Consider the following 16,962-nt stretch of genomic DNA (forward strand, 5'->3'; position numbering starts at 1 on the left):
ATTATGATCTTCATAATGTTCTTGGTGTTCATCTTGACATTCATAGTATTCTTGCATGCATCATTGGTTTTGATCCAAAATTTTCATGTTTTGGGTCATATTTGTGTTTTTCTCTCTCATCATTAAAAATTCAAAAATAAAAAATATCTTTCCCTTATTTTACTCATAAATTTCGAAATCTTTGGGTTGACTTAGTCAAAAAAAATTTTAAAATAAGTTTTTTCTTGTTAGTCAAGTCAAGATTTCAATTTTAAAAATCTTATCTTTTCAAAACTTTTTCAAAAATCAAATCTTTTTTCATTTTTCTTTTGTATTTTCGAAACTTTTTAAAAAATTGTTTTTCAAAATCTTTTTCTTAACTTTATTTCATAATTTTCAAAAACATTACTAATAATTAATGTGATTGATTCAAAAATTCGAAGTTTGTTACTTTCTTGTTAAGAAAGGTTCAATCTTTAAATTCTAGAATCATATCTTTTAGTTTCTTGTTAGTCAAGTAATCAATTTTAATTTTAAAAATCAAATCTTTTTAATTTCCTTTTTAAATCTTTTTCATAACATATCTCAATCATATCTTTTCAATCATATCTTTTTTTAAAATTAATTTCAAAAATATTTTCTAACTCCTTATCTTTTCAAAATTGATTTTCAAATCTTTTTCAACTAACTAATTGACTTTTTGTTTGTTTTACTATTTCTTATCTTTTTCAAAACCACCTAACTACTTTCCTCTCTCTAATTTTCGAAAATCACCTCCCTCTTTTTCAAAAATCTTTTTATTTAACTAATTGTTTTAAATTTTAATTTTGTTCCTTTTTATAAATTCGAATTTTAACTTTAATCTAAAATAAAAACAAAAATATTTTTATTTTATTTTAGTTAATTTTCGAAAACTGCTCTCTCTCATCTTCTTCTATTTATTTATTTATCTACTAACACTTCTCTTCTACTCAAAATTCGAACCCTCTTCTCCCCTCTACCTGTGTTCGGATTTTCTTCTTATTTTCTTCTACTCACATAAAGAAATCTCTCTACTGTGGTAAAGAGGATCCCTATTATTATTTTTTGTTCCCTTCTTTTTCATTTGAGCAGGAGCAAGAACAAGAACATTCTTGTTGAGGCAGATCCTGAACCTGAAAGGACTCTGAAGAAGAAATTAAGAGAAGCTAAAATACAACAATCTAAAGAAAACCTTACAGAAATTTTCGAAAAAGAAGAGAAGATGGCAGCCAAAAATAATGACAACAACAATAATTCAAGGAGGATGCTTGGTGATTATACTACACCTACTTCCAATTTTTATGGAAGAAGCATCTCAATCCTTACCATTAGAGCAAATAATTTTGAGCTGAAGTCTCAACTGATTGCTCTAATACAACAGAACTGTAAGTTTCATGGACTTCTATCAGAAGATCCCTATCAGTTTTTAACTGAGTTCTTATAGATTTCTGATACTGTTAAGACTAATGAAGTAGATCTTGAAGTCTACAGGCTCATGCTTTTCCCTTTTGCTATAAGAGACAGAGCTAGAACATCGTTGGACTCACAACCTAAAGATAGCCTGGACTCTTGGATAAGCTGGTCACGGCCTTCTTGGCCAAGTTCTTTCCTCCTCAAAAGCTGAGCAAGCTTAGAGTGGATGTTCAGACCTTCAGACAAAAAGATGGTGAATGCCTCTATGAAGCTTGGGAAAGATACAAGAAGTTGATCAAAAAGTGTCCTTCTGGCATGCTTTCAGAGTGGACCATTTTGGATATATTCTATGATGGTCTATCAGAGTTCTCCAAGATGTCACTGGACCATTTTGCAGGTGGATCCATTCACCTAAAGAAAACCCCTGTAGAAGCTCAAGAACTCATTGACATGGTTACAAATAACCAATTCATGTACACCTCTGAGAGGAATCCTGTGGGTAATGGGACGCCTCAGAAGAAGGGAGTTCTTGAAATTAATGCTCTAAATGCCATATTGGCTCAGAATAAAATGTTGACTTAGCAAGTCAACATGATTTCTCAGAGTCTGAATGGATTGCAAAATGCATCCAACAGTACTAAAGAAGCATCTTCTGAAGAAGAAGCTTATGATCCTTAGAACACTGCAATGGTAGAGGTGAATTACATGGGTGAACCCTATGGAAACACCTATAATCCCTCATGGAGAAATCATCCAAATTTCTCATGGAAGGATCAACAAAAGCCCTAACAAGGCTTTAATAATGGTGGAAGAAACAGGTTTAGCAATAGCAAGCCTTTTCCACCATCTTCTCAGCAACAGACAGAGAATTCTAAGCAGAGCCCCTCTAGCTTAGCAAACACAGTCTCTGATCTATCTAAGGCCACTTTAAGTTTCATGAATAAAACAAGGTCCTCCATTAGAAACTTGGAGGCACAAGTGGGTCAGCTGAGTAAGAAAATCACCGAAACTCCTCCTAGTACTCTCCCAAGCAATACAGAAGAGAATCCAAAAAGAGAGTGCAAGGTCATTGATATAATCAAAATGGCCGAATCCAAAGAGGAAGGGGAGGACATGAATCCCAATGAGGAAGACCTCATGGGACGTCCCCCAGACAGAAAGGAGTTCCCTATTGAGAACCTAAAGGAATCTGAGGCTCATATAGAGACCATAGAGATTCCATTAAACTTCCTTCTGCCATTCATGAGCTCTGAGAACTATTCTTCCTCTGAAGAAGATGAAGATGTAATTTAAGAGCAAGTTGCTCAATATCTAGGAGCCATCATGAAGCTGAATGCCAAGTTGTTTGGTAATGAGACTTGGGAAGATGAACCTCCCATGCTCATTAGTGAACTAAATACATGGGTTCAGCAAACTCTACCTCAAAAGAAACAAGACCCTGGTAAATTCTTAATATCCTGTACCATAGGCACCATGACCTTTGAGAAGGCTCTGTCTGACCTGGGGTCAGGTATAAATCTTATGCCACTATCTGTAATGGAGAAATGGGATCTTTGAGGTACAAGCTGTAAGAATCTCATTAGAGATGGCAGACAAGTCAATAAAACAAGCTTATGGATTGGTAGAGGACGTGTTAGTGAAGGTTAAAGGCCTTTACATCCCTGCTGATTTCACAATCCTAGACATTGGGAAGGATGAGGATGAATGCATCATCCTTGGAAGACCCTTCCTAGCCACAGCAGGAGCTGTGATTGATGTTGACAGAGGAGAGCTAGTCCTTCAATTGAATGCGGACTACCTTGTGTTTAAAGCTCAAGGATCCTTCTTTGCAACCATGGAGAGGAAGCATGAAAAGCTTCTCTCAATATAGAGTCAAACAAAGCCCCCACAGTCAAACTCTAAGTTTGGTGTTGGGAGGCCACAACTAAACTCTAAGTTTGGTGTTGAACCCCCATATTTAAACTCTAAGTTTGGTGTTGGGAGGTCCCAACAATGCTCTGAATATCTGTGAAGCTCCATGAGAGCTCACTGTCAAGCTATTGACATTAAAGAAGCGCTTATTGGGAGGCCCCCCAATTTTTACTTATCTATATTTCTATTGTTCTTTTATGTTTTATTATGTTTATGATCATGTGGAGTCACAAAACAATTGCAAAAATTAAAAACAGAATAAAAAATAGCAGAAGAAAAAGCACACCCTGGAGGAAGAGCTGTCTGGCGTTTAAACGCCAAACAAGCATCTGTCTGGCGTTTAACGCCAGAAACAAGCACCAAGCTGGCATTTAACGCCAGAAACAAGCATCAAACTGGTATTAAACGGCAGAAACAGGCTACATTTAGGCATTTAATGCTAGAAACAAGCTGCAGTCTGGTGTTAAATGCCAAGATTGCATACAGAGGGCGTTTTACATGCCTAAAAGGTGCATGGATGAGAAATCCTTGACACCTCAAGATATGTGGATTCCACAGGATCACCTCAGGATCTGTGGACCCCACAGGATCCCCACCTACCCTACTTTTCTCTTCTTCACACAATCCAATAACACTATACCCTTCACCAATTACCACAATCTCTCTTCCCCATTACCCCTTCACTAATCACATCCATCCACTCTTCCCCATAAACTCTACCTACCTTCAAATTCAAAATCTCTTTCCCACCCAAAACCACCCTAAATGACCGAACCCAAACCCCTCTCCCTCCACTATATAAACCCCTCTATCCTTCTTCATTTTCACACAACACTACCCTTTCTTCTCTCCCTTGGCCAAAACCCACACCTCTCTCCCTCTCCTCCATATCTTCTTCTTCTTCTTCTATTCTTTCTTCTTTTGCTCGAGGGTGAGCAACATTCTAAGTTTGGTGTGGTAAAAGCATAGCTTTTTTGTTTTTCCATAACCATTGATGGCACCTAAGGCTAGAGAAACCTCAAGAAAGAGGAAAGGGAAGGCAATTGCTTCCACCTTTGAGTCATGGGAGATGGAGAGATTCATCTCAAAATCCCATCAAGACCACTTCTATGAAGTTGTGGCCAAGAAAAAGGTGATCCCTGAGGTCCCTTTTAAGCTCAAAAAGGGCGAAAATCTGGAGATCTGACAAGATATTAGAAGAAGAGGATGGGAAGTTCTCTCCAATCCAATTCAATAAGTCGGAATCTTAACGATTTAAGAGTTCTATGCAAACGCATGGATCACTAGGAACCATGATCAAAGCATGAACCCAAACCTAAAGAATTGGCTTACAATGGTTCGGGGGAAATGCTTAGACTTCAGTCCGGAGAACGTAAGGTTGGCGTTCAACTTGCCTATGATGCAAGAAGACGCATGCCCTTACACTAGAAGGGTCAACTTTGATCAAAGGTTGGACCAAGTCCTCATGGACATATGTGTGGAAGGAGCTTAATGGAAAAGAGACTCAAAAGGCAAGCTGGTTCAATTGAGAAGACTGGACCTTAAGCCTGTGGCTAGAGGATGGTTGGAGTTCATCCAACGCTCCATCATCCCCACTAGCAACCGATACGAAGTAACTGTGGATCGGACCATCATGATCCATAGCATCATGATTGGAGAGGAAGTAGAAGTTCATGAAGTCATCCCACTAGAACTCTACAAAGTAGCCGAAAAGCCCTCCACCTTGGCAAGGCTAGCTTTTCCTCATCTCATTTGCCATCTATGCAACTTAGCTGGAGTTGTCATAAAAGGAGACATCCTCATTGAAGAGGATAAGCCCATCACTAAGAAGAGGATGGAGCAAACAAGAGAGCCCATTCATGGATCTCAAGAGACGCATGAGGAAGCTCATCATCAAGAAATCCCTGAGATGCCTCAAGGGATGCATTTTCCTCCAAACAGCTATTGGGAACAACTCAACACTTTTCTAGAAGGATTGAGTCATAACATGAACCAATTAAGGGTGGAACACCAAGAGCACTCCATCATTATCAATGAGATTAGAGAAGATCAAAGAGCTATGAGGGAGGAGCAACAAAGGCAAGGAAGAGACATAGAGGAGCTCAAAGACACCATTGGTCCTTCAAGAAGAAGGCGCCACCCTCTCTAAGGTGGACTCATTCCTTAACTTCCTTGTTCTTATCTCTCTGTTTTTCGATTTTATTCTTTATGTTTGTCTATGTTTTGAGTCTTTACTACATGATCATTAGTATTTAGTAACTATGTCTTAAGGCTATGAATAATTCCATGAATTCTTCACCTTTCTTAAATGAAAAATGTTTTTAATACAAAAGAACAAGAAGTACATGAGTTTCGAATTCATCCTTGAAATTGGTTTAATTATATTGATGTGGTGACAATACTTTTTGTTTTCTGAATGAATGCTTGAACAATGCATATTTTTTATCTTGTTGTTTATGAATGTTAAAATTGTTGGCTCTTGATAGAATGATGAAATAGAGAAATGTTATTGATAAAATGAAAAATCATAAAATTGATTCTTGAAGCAAGAAAAAGCAGTGAAGAACAAAGCTTGCGAAAAAAATTTTTTTAAAGAAAGAAAAAGAAAAAAGCAAGCAGAAAAAGCCAATAGCCCTTAAAACCAAAAGGCAAGGGTAAAAAGGATCCAAGGCTTTGAGCATCAATGGATAGGAGGGCCAAGGAAATAAAATCCAGGCCTAAGCGGCTAAATCAAGTTGTCCCTAACAATGTGCTTGTGGCATGCAGGTCCAAGTGAAAAGCTTGAGACTGAGTGGTTAAAGTCGTGATCCAAAGCAAAAAGAGTGTGCTTAAGATCTCTGGATACCTCTAACTGGGGACTTTAGCAAAGCTGAGTCACAATCTGAAAAGGTTCACCCAATCATGTGTCTATGGCATTTATGTATCCGGTGGTAATACTGGAAAACAAAGTGCTTAGGGCCACGACCAAGACTCATAAAAGTAGCTGTGTTCAAGAATCAACATACTTAACTAGAAGAATCAATAAAACTATCTGAACTCTGAGCTCCTATGGAAGCCAATCATTCTAAACATCTAAGAATAAAGTGAGATGCCAAAACTGTTCAGAAGCAAAAAGCTACAAGTCCCGCTCATCTAAGCAGAACTAATATTCATTGATATTTTGGGATTTATAGTAATATTCTCTTCTTTTTATCCTATTTGATTTTCAGTTTCTTGGGGACAAGCAACAATTTAAGTTTGGTGTTGTGATGAGCGGATAATTTATACGCTTTTTGGCATTATTTTTAGGTAGTTTTTAGTGGGATTTAGCTACTTTTAGGGATGTTTTTATTAGTTTTTATGCAAAATTCATATTTTTGGACTTTACTATGAGTTTTTGTATTTTTCTGTGATTTTAGGTATTTTCTGGCTGAAATTGAGGGACCTGAGCAAAAATCTGATAGGAGGCTGAAAAAGGACTACAGATGTTGTTGGATTCTGACCTCCCAGCACTCGAGATGGATTTTCTGGAGCTACAAAACTCCAAATGGTGCGATCTTAATTGCTTTAGAAAATAGACATCCAGGGCTTTCCAGCAATACATAATAGTCTATACTTTATTCGAGTTTATATGATGCAAACTGGTGTTCAACGCCAGTTCCATGCTACATTCTAGAGTAAAATGCTAGAAACACGTCACAAACCAGAGTTAAACGCCAAAAACATGTTACAACTTGGCGTTTAACTCCAAAAGAAGTCTCTACACATGAAAGCTCAAGGGTCAGCCCAAGCACACACCAAAGTGGGCCCCGGAAGTAGATTTCTGCACTTAAACTTATTTCTATAAACCCTAGTAACTAGTTTAGTAAAAATAGAACTTTTTACTATTGTATTTTCATCTTTGATCAGTTTTATGCTATCTTAGACTTTTGTGGAGGCTGTCCATTCGGTCATGCCTGAACCATTATCACTTATGTATTTTCAACGGTGGAGTTTCTACACACCATAGATTAAGGTGTGGAGCTCTTCTGTACCTCGATTATTAATGCAAAGTACTATTGTTCTTCTATTTAATTCACGCTTATTCTTATTCTAAGATATCCATTTGCACCCAAGAACCTGATGAATGTGATGATTATGTGACGCTCATCACCATTCTCACTTATAAACGTGAGCCTGACAACCACTTTCGTTCTACATGCAAATAAGCTTGAATGAATATCTCTTGGATTCTTTAATCAGAATCTTCATGGTATAAGTTAGAATCCATTGGCAGCATTCTTGAGAATCCGGAAAGTCTAAACCTTGTCTGTGGTATTCCGAGTAGGATTCAGGGATTGAATGACTGTGACGAGCTTCAAACTCGCGACTGTAAGGCGTGGTGACAATGCAAAAGGATAGCAAATCCTATTTTTACATGATCGAAAACCGACAGATGATTAGCCGTGCGATGACAGCGCACCTGGACCATTTTCACTGAGAGGACGGACGGTAACCATTGACAACGGTGATCTCCCAACATACAGCTTGCCATGGAAAGGAGTAAGAATGATTGGATGAAAGTAGTAGGAAAGCAGAGATTCAGAAGGAACACAGTATCTTCATGCGCTTATATGAAATTCCCACCAATAAATTACATAAGTATCTCTATCTCTATTTTATGCTTTATTTATCTTTATATTCGAAAACCATTATAACCATTATAATCCGCCTGACTGAAATTTCCAAGATGACCATAGCTTGCTTCATACCAACAATCTCTGTGGGATCGACCCTTACTCACGTAAGGTTTATTACTTGGACGACCAAGTGTACTTGCTGGTTAGTTTTACGAAGTTGTGAAGAATGTGTGTGAACCATAGTATTGTGCACCAAGTTTTTGGAGCAATTGCTAGGAATTATTCGAGTTGAGAAAAGTATGAGTCACAATTTTGCTAACACTTTCAATCAATACTCCCAAACCAGTTGGTCTAAGGTATTATGTGTTGAAGAACCCCTTAGAATTTACTTGCTTAAGCCTCTCTCTTTGATACAAATCCACCACAAGCATTTAACTAGGACAATAACTCTTTGAGTTCTTGTTTCTTTCTTTTTCTTTCTAGTAATTGATGCTCAGAGCCTTAGGCTTGTTCTTTGTTTTTTTTCTTTTTCTTTTGTTTTCTTTTGTTACTGCTTCTTGGATCAATAGATGTTTGAGAAATTCCATAATACTTCTCTAAACTTCATTTCCTGTCTATGAGCTCCCATGCAAGTTTTCACAAACATGCAACCTCAATACACAATCATACAATCAGAACCTCCACTCCTCTTAATCTTTTGCTTGCCCCAAGATTTATAAAATTCTTCAACATTTTCCTTTCAAAATAATGATTTCTTTGTTGCATTCTTAGAGATATTGGGTGCAAGTAAAATTCAAGATGATAATTATGATATCATAGCGACATGTTACAAATCAAATATCAAATTATGCTTATTCACAAGGAGTAATCACACACGCATACAAAGAAAATAGAAGACAATCATGCAATTTAAAGTGCTGAAAATAAGTAAGAGGAAAAAGGAACTTTACCACCTTGTAGTTCATCTTCATTGTTGTTGCCCTTTTTCTCCTATTATTCCCCTTCCCACACCAAACTTAGAATGATTGCTTATACTCAAGAAACAATTAAAACAGTGGTGATGGGGTCTATGATGGATCATGAATGTCTTAGAATGAAGTGTGAGTATGCATGTGTTTCAGCAAGCAAGATTAAGGATACAATAAAGGCACAAGAGATACAAACAGAGACATTTTGATTGCATTAATAAGTGGTGTGCTTGGTACCTTGCATGAAAGATAAGTGGCAACACCAAACTTAGTGTGACACTCTCAATTTAGAATGTTGCAAGTACCCAGTGAAGATTGAAAATCAAATTGTTAAATAGCAACACCAAACTTAGAATGCAATCATATGCCAAATTATTGAAAGTAAACTAAGCAAAGCAAGGAAATGTTACCTACGGTTGGGTTGCCTCCCAACAAGCGCTCTTTTAATGTCATTAGCTTAACATGTTGTTCATGACTTTCTTCCTCTTCTTCTAGTTTGTTAAGAGGAATGACCTCAAGAGGAAAGAGGAGCCAATTAATGCCCCTTGTTTTGAGTGCCTCTCCCCAGCAAGCTGTCTTTTGTTGTTAGCTTGAGGAAACTTTCTTGTTGGGGTAGGGGTGGGATAGCTTTTGGTTGACCTTTTATTCTTCAAGGATATTGTTCTTCTTTTCTTGGTCACCATCCTCTTTTTAGTGCTCATGTTGATTGCCTTCACCACCTTGATTTCAAAACTTGGGTGTTGTATGATGGTTGGAGTGTCTTCTTCATCAAGAGCTTCTTGAATTGGTGGTTCAATGAACTCACCCTTTATGCCATTCTCTGTGTCATTAGAGTAATGTAGACTCCCTTGATTGACTTTCTCCCTTTCTTCTGTGTGATGTTGCATTGAGCCTTTTGGGAGTGAGTTTGCATGTTCCTTTGTCACCCTTAGTAGCCTCTGTGGGTATGGAGCTTTGGGCTTATATACTCTCGTAACCTCCTCATTCTTCATAGAAATCTCACTTGGTATGGGTGCCTCATTTTCTTGTTCTTCTGATTCCTCCCTTGGGTTTGCCATGGTACCACTGACAGAATTGTGGGTAGTGATTTGCTTTGATAGATATCCAAATTGTGCCTCAAGCTTCTTAAGGGCAGCCCCCTGGTTCTGCATAATGGATTTTACTTCCTCTTTGAAAGTCCTAATGTCCTTAGATTCTTCCAAGAGAATTGCCAATAGGTTCTCTATCCTTGATAGCTTATCCTCGAGGGGAGGGTGTGCAACTGGGTTGGAATTTAGAGGTTGAGGGTGGCTATTTTTTGAATGGAATTGGTTGTTTTGTGGTTGTATGTTTTGAGAGTGGTAGGACTCTTGTGGGTAATGATATGGGTTTTGTGGACTGTGAGAAGAATTTTGTGTATAATGCAATGAATTGTGTGAGTGGTGAGATGAATTATATGGATGTGGGAAGGAATTTTGTGTTGAGGCATATCTAAGTGTTGAGGGGTTTTGATGCAGAAAGCTAGGAGGTGAGGTTGAATAATTAAAGGATAATGGCTCTTGATGAATGGGGTGTGAATAAGTGAAATTTCTTTGGTTTTGATCTTCCCAGGCACAGCTGGAGTAGTGATCAAAGTCATCAAAATATGGACTATTTTGTGACCCTTGGAAGCACCCCGTTTCATCTTCTTGATATTCCCAACCAACATTATCATAATAACATAAATTATTTTGTGGCGCTGAGAAGTATCCCATGTAACTTGATTGACCAAAAGATGATCTATACTCCATTTCTCTTCAAAATACTCTGTATCAAACAACAATCACCAATATAAAAGAGATTGGAATTCCCCTTGTCACAGATGAGGAAATTCCCAGTGAGGCAATATCACAAACAATTAGTTAGCAAAAGAAAATAAAGAAACAAAAGAAAACAAAGACAAAAGAAAAGTGTCTAATCTAGTAAATCAATCAACCGGTAGTTTGTTAATCACGATTAATCCCCGGCAACGGTGCCATAAACTTGATGCACGGAAACTTGTCTCTCAACAAATTTTCCTTCGGCAAGTATACCGAATTGTCGTCAAGTAAAAACTCACAATAGAGTGAGGTTGAATCCACAGGGATTAACAGATTAAGCAATCAATGGGTAATTGATTATCCTAGTTAGACGAATCATATTTGAGTGATAAGTAACAAGGAAATGTAAATGGCATAAAAGTAAAGAAAGCAAAAAAGTGCAAGAAAGTAAATGTCAAGAAAAGTAAATGTAAGAACTAAAAATAAAATGAACATTGGGATCAAGAGATATTGTAATCCTCCAGATCAAGTTCATTCTCATCTCTTCCTCAATCAATGCATTCATTGATCTCCTTGGCAATCTTAAGTAATTAGATCCCAATTCCTTGGCAACCTAATCTCTCTAAGTTTGAACAATTTTCCAATTCCTTGATTTAATTGTTCATGGGAAGAGATGAAGTTTGGTCACTGATTATACCACACACATTCATTGATCAAAGTACTGGTAGGATTAAATGTCACAATATCCATCAAACCCCCAACCTAATCCAATGTGAGAGAGTATTTCTATCATGATCTCCTCATTCCTCTTCCAAGGTTCCGAGGAGATCCAATTATGGAGAGCTTCTCTTCCAAGATAGCTAACCAATTGGATGAAGATCGAAAGCTCTCTAGTAAAATCATGAGAAAAGAAAGAAGAAGAAGAATGAAAACTACAATTGATCCATTAAATGCAATAGAGCTCTCTAACCCAATGAAAAGAGTTAGTTGTTCATTGCTCTACTCAAACAAAAAAGGAAGAAAGTGCATAAAAATAAAGATGAAGATTAAAACTGAAATTGAAACTTCAAAGTTCATAAATGAAAAGTACAAACTAAAATTTAACTACTACTAAGAAAAGAAGAAGAAAAAGAGAAAAGGAAGAAGAGTGTAGGAGGGGAGGGAGTCCGAAGCCCCTCTTCAATCCCCCGGATTGATTTTAAAGTAAAAACTAAGGCCTTTATATAGGCTCTACTAAATTACAAAATGAAATGAAATTAAAAGCAAATTACAATTAAATGAAAATTCCTACTCTAGATGCTTCTTGTGGCCTTGATAGGTTGACACTTGTGGGCTTGCTTGCTTGAGGTTGGGTGGTCCTTGAAAGAGAAGTGAATAAAGTTGAGGTCCAGTTGGTAATTGTTAGTGTTACCGTTAGCCATACCAACGCTACAAGTGTGGCATTAGTGCTGAAGTTAGTGTGGCTAATGTCACACTTGCTACCCAGTTGGTGTTTTTGGGGCTTAAAAGATGCCTATTGTTTGTGCTTCAATTTCATGCCCACTATAGACCATTATATATCGTTAGAAAGCTCTGAATGTCAGCTTTCTAACGCAACTAAAATCACCTTGATTGGATTTTTGTAACTCAAGTTATGTTCCTTTGAAGGGGATAGGGTCGCTGGCATAGTCGCTGGCGTTATTGGCAAAAGTGAGTGCCAATAACGTTAGCATTCAGGGGATTAATATTGCCAGGTTCTGGAGCTCAAACACAATGTCCACCCCATACTATTATATATTGTTGAAAAGCCATGGATGTCTAATTTCCAACGCTTTTAGAAGCGCACCATTTAAAGCTCTACAACTCAAGTTACACTTCTTGGAAGGTGAAGAGGTCAGCTGGCCTTACTACAGGTTGATACCATGTTCATCCTTGCACATTCGGGGAAGGTTTTCTCCCTCAAATTTAGTGTCCACCATAGAGTGCCATATATGCCTGGAAAGATCTGGAATCCTACTTTCCAATGCCACTGAAATCACCTCATTTGAAGCTTTATGGCTCAAGTTATTCTTGTTTGAAGAAGACATGGTCAGGCTACCGGGTGAGATTTTGCCCACATTAGTGTCCACGTTAGTGGCAGTAACATGGCCACTAACGTAGGCCTCCTTTGCTTCGCAAACGTTAGTGGCGTTTACTTTTTCCACTAACTTTCACAGCGGCCTCCTTTCTTCCACGTTAATGTCCACGTTAGTGGCACTAACGTGGGTGAGAAACAGGGACGCTTTTGAAGTGTAGCGATAGAGTTTCCACAAAAAAATAATTAATTTTCCACCAAAATTTTTTTTAGCATTTTAATTTTTCCAAACTCTAAAGGCTTAAACACTAGTTTAATTTCCCATGAGAAGTGAGAACCCTTTCACTCACGTCCTCCACAGCCAGCCCTCTCTCCCAGCCCTTCGTCATCATCACTGAGAACCGTCCTCACTGAGAACCCTGGCACCCAGCCCTCTGTCGCCATCCTTTGTCGCGCCCTCTCTCGCAGCCCGCTATCGCAACCCTCTATTGCATCCTCAGCTTTGTAGTTTATCACAAGCCTCATCCTCGGATTCGCACTCCACCGGAACCGTCCTCCTCGGATTCTCACTTTATCAGCGCTGCCTCCGTCGGCGCACCTTGCATCTGTGTGCCCTCCCTTGGTGGTCACTCTCTCTCGTAAAGGTGCTAGGTGAGAACAACATCAACGTCCCCTTGATCCTCGAAGCTTCTGACCGAATCGGCGGCAGGATTTGGAAGGAAACATTCACTGGCATCTCCATCGAGCTCGGTGCTGAATGGATTGCCGGTGTCGGTGGTAAAGTGTCCAATCCTGGTTTAGGGTTTGTCTATTTTTATTTATTTTTCTAAGCTTCTACTTATCAATTTTTTATGATTTTGCTAAAATTTAAATTATTTAATTTTTTATTATGATTTTTTAACTATTTGTTCTTATTCTTTTTCGGAGGATTTGCTTCTGTTTTGATCATTTTTATGATTTTTGGTTATGATTATTTATTGTTGGTTTTGATTATTTGTTTTGATTTTTTCTGATTTCGCTAAATGAAAGCCCTGTCATCGGTGGGATCTGCATTAGAAAACTATTCAATCACTAACTATTGGTATATGAATTGTACTGATATCTTATATTGGAGTATATGAAATTTATGTTTCCATACCACACATGCTGGCATTCTATTAACAAAGCTTGGGGGCAATCCAGCAGCATTACTTGATCTTTCTTTCCCAGTAAAACAGTATTAGCCTTTTCTCGATGTACCTTGATTCACATAGTCATGATATGGAAATGATAAAATACTCACACTACTTTATGTGCACTATTACTAGGTGTCATTGGTGTGGCAAATTAAACCATTTTCAAATCTCTGTGACAAATGTTTTACTGAATAATTAATTACTTTGTTTGGTTAATGGTTGGTTTCTTGAGCTTTGGCATGATTAAAAAATGCAACATTTGGTTGAGTGAGTGGCTAAAATGTAGCCTAATATATATAGACTTATTTATACTTATGTTTTCTCTTTTAAGTAATGGAGAGTGATTTAGTTCAATATGATTCTTGTGTAGGCTCTAAAATATACCAGGAAACTTTGTCCTAGGAACTTGCTAAGCATTTTTCTGCCAGCCTACTAATTGTGGAATCTCTTTTGCTATCTGGTGTATGTTTTGACTATATAGATGTTTTCTAAGATGATTTTATGACTCTTCCATGCTTCATTATCTTTCCTAGATTTTTCTTCTTGGTTTTGCTCAGATGGTTTCTTACTGAATTGCATTAATCCAATAACAATTTGTTTTTCCCAGGGCACATCATTAACAGAAGTGCACAATGCTAAAGAAAGTGCAAGGGCTGAAAGAACACCTGCAGTTGCTAAGAGAAGTACTCAGGTTTCCACATCACAGCACAAGAAATCAGTCTCTAAACTAGTCTCTAGTGTTGATGGTCAAATTTATTCGTAACAATCATTCACCCTCATCGCCACAAACTAAGTAATTTGTGTAATGGAAGAATTATTATAATATTTCCCTTCTTTTTCTTTTGTAGGAGGGAAATACTCATGAACTAAAAGCTCCTCTTTGGCAGCATTTTAATGTACTTTTTTCAAATTCACTGTCAATTTTTTTTTCCTTTTCCAATTCAGAGGTTTTAGATTTTACCTTTCTCTATCTCCCTGTGTATTTTGCTTATATCTTAGTGGATGTAGTGTACTTTGTGAAAGAATTGTGTTTATGGCTTCTTTCGTGTGCTCTAGCCATGGATATGTTTCATGCTTTCATTGTAATTTCCATTTATGAAAGACTAGTCAACTTTGCTATAATATTCATTTTTGTTTCCATATCAGTTTTCTGTTTATATTGCTAATGAAACTTCTATTTGTGTCAATTTCCTATATTCCAAAAGAAATCTTACTATGCAATAATGTATATATACGCCTTGAGATTGTAAGGCATTAGCATCCCTCAGTGATTTTTTTAATTGCATGTATAGGTTGTCTCCGATCAGAGTAAAATGTTGCACTAGTTGTTTTCATTAAAGATGTTGAGTAGGCGATCATTGGTAATTCAAACATTCTGAAGAGTAAACTTGAAAGCTTACCACAAAATGACAAGGTGCTCGATAGTCGAAAGGACAAGGTGCTGTTTGATTATCGTATTATGTTAGCTAACTTTTGTTTTAGTGATCTGATGAGTTTTGAGAATATATTGCTTCTGATTTTGATGGCTCAAACTTTATGTTTCAGTTTCCAAACCACACATGCTGTCATTCTGTTAACAAAGCTTGGGGCCAATCTAGCAACATTACTCGATCTTTCTTTCCTGGTAAAATAATATTAGCCTTTCCTCAACGTACCTTGATTCACTTAGTCATGATAGAAAAATGATAAAATACTCACACTGCTTTATATGCACTATTACTAGGTGTCATTGGTGTGGCAAATTAAACCATTTCAAATCTTTGGGACAAATGTTTTACTGAACAATTAATTACTTTGTTTGGTTAATGGTTACTTTTGTGAGGTTTATATTTCTATATTTACTTTCATGTTGGAAAGTTTTGTTAGGAGGATTTCTTGTCTTCCTTTCTCTTTGTAAACATGATTTTATGTGTAGCCATAGGCCACAGTGCTGGTCCTACATTGTTGCAACACAAAGGATTACTTGCTAAAGTATCACAATGTTACCATATATCCTTGTTTAGGATAAGTTCACTAGATTGCTTGATAGGAGCAAAGAAAGTCCCAAAGCAGTAAAGCAACTTACTCGCCTTTTTCCGAATAGGGTGCCAATACAACTTGGAAGTATCACTTGTTAGATGAATTTAATTGTGCAATTTATATTGTTGCTATTTTACATTTCACGCTTTCTAATGTCGCTGATTGTCGGAAACCGTGGGTTTCTTTGTGTTTGGAAATCTCATTCCTATGATAATATGTAATATATGTAATAAACCTGCTTAGTATGCAGCTGGGTTACATATCTGATTTGCTCTTTTGCAGGTAGAATATGGCAATAAAACCAACAGTTGCATTGAGGGCTATACTTGTTGGAGGGGTTGCAGCATTCGCTAAAATGGCCGGTGCAATAAAGGCCGCAAGTGGTGTAAAAATGGGTGCAGTGCAGTAGCAGTTGCTGCAATAACAGTAGCAGCAACCACAGTTGTGGCAGGATCAAAACAAGAACAAAAGATGTTCCTCAACAATCTCCAAAATGTATCTTTATTTGTTTTTGGAATTCTTTATGTATATTAGTTGAATCTTTTTCCGAGTTTTATGAGAACAAAGAGAGCCATTTGTGGATTGTGATATTGACAGATGGTGAATATAATAACCACTTCAAATGTTTTGTTAGATTTGGAATCATGAAGTCTTAGATGAAGCTGTTCACTCAGCTGAATAGTGTGTTCTAGATGTTGTAAATTTTACTTTGCAAAGTGATGACTTTGTAGTGAATTTGTTTTTTTTTTTTCAATTTTCCTGTACTAGTTTATGTTTGTATTTTTTTATAAAGTTTATTTTAATAACATGATTTAGTTTTTGCATAATGATTAGTTATTTAATGTTGATTATGCTGGCTTTTACAATGTTAACAGTAGTATGGAGTGGCTTAGGAAAGGGTTTATGTAGCTATTGGCACGTTTTATAAACGTAGCCATATCTTGTAGTCATCAACAGCCACGCTTACTAAGTGTGGCTATATATTTCTTTATTGGCACGCTTTTGAAGCATACCAATATATTTCTCTATCGGCACACTTTAAAAGCG

General features: G+C 37.2%; 1 long non-coding RNA gene and 1 other non-coding gene across 4 annotated transcripts; one reads left to right on the forward strand and one right to left on the reverse strand.

Moving 5' to 3' along the window:
• Positions 1 to 1,626: 1,626 nt before the first annotated feature.
• LOC112714003 (small nucleolar RNA R71) lies at positions 1,627 to 1,730 on the reverse strand. The gene has a single exon (XR_003158960.1). It is a non-coding gene; the product is annotated as a small nucleolar RNA R71 (small nucleolar RNA).
• An 11,235-nt stretch (positions 1,731 to 12,965) lies between these two features.
• On the forward strand, positions 12,966 to 16,742 carry LOC112710935 (uncharacterized). Of its 3 annotated transcripts, none has more exons than XR_003157104.3 (6): positions 12,966 to 13,498; positions 14,504 to 14,655; positions 14,745 to 14,792; positions 15,189 to 15,334; positions 15,442 to 15,520; positions 16,198 to 16,742. It is a non-coding gene; the product is annotated as an uncharacterized lncRNA (long non-coding RNA). The 3 variants fall into 3 exon arrangements; XR_003157105.3 differs by having other exon boundaries at positions 13,025 to 13,523; XR_003811763.2 differs by lacking the exon at positions 14,745 to 14,792 and having other exon boundaries at positions 13,025 to 13,498; positions 14,504 to 14,689.
• Positions 16,743 to 16,962: the final 220 nt, after the last annotated feature.

The sequence above is a fragment of the Arachis hypogaea genome, chromosome 9 (genome assembly GCF_003086295.3).
Source record: "Arachis hypogaea cultivar Tifrunner chromosome 9, arahy.Tifrunner.gnm2.J5K5, whole genome shotgun sequence".
Classification (NCBI taxonomy): Eukaryota; Viridiplantae; Streptophyta; class Magnoliopsida; order Fabales; family Fabaceae; genus Arachis; species Arachis hypogaea.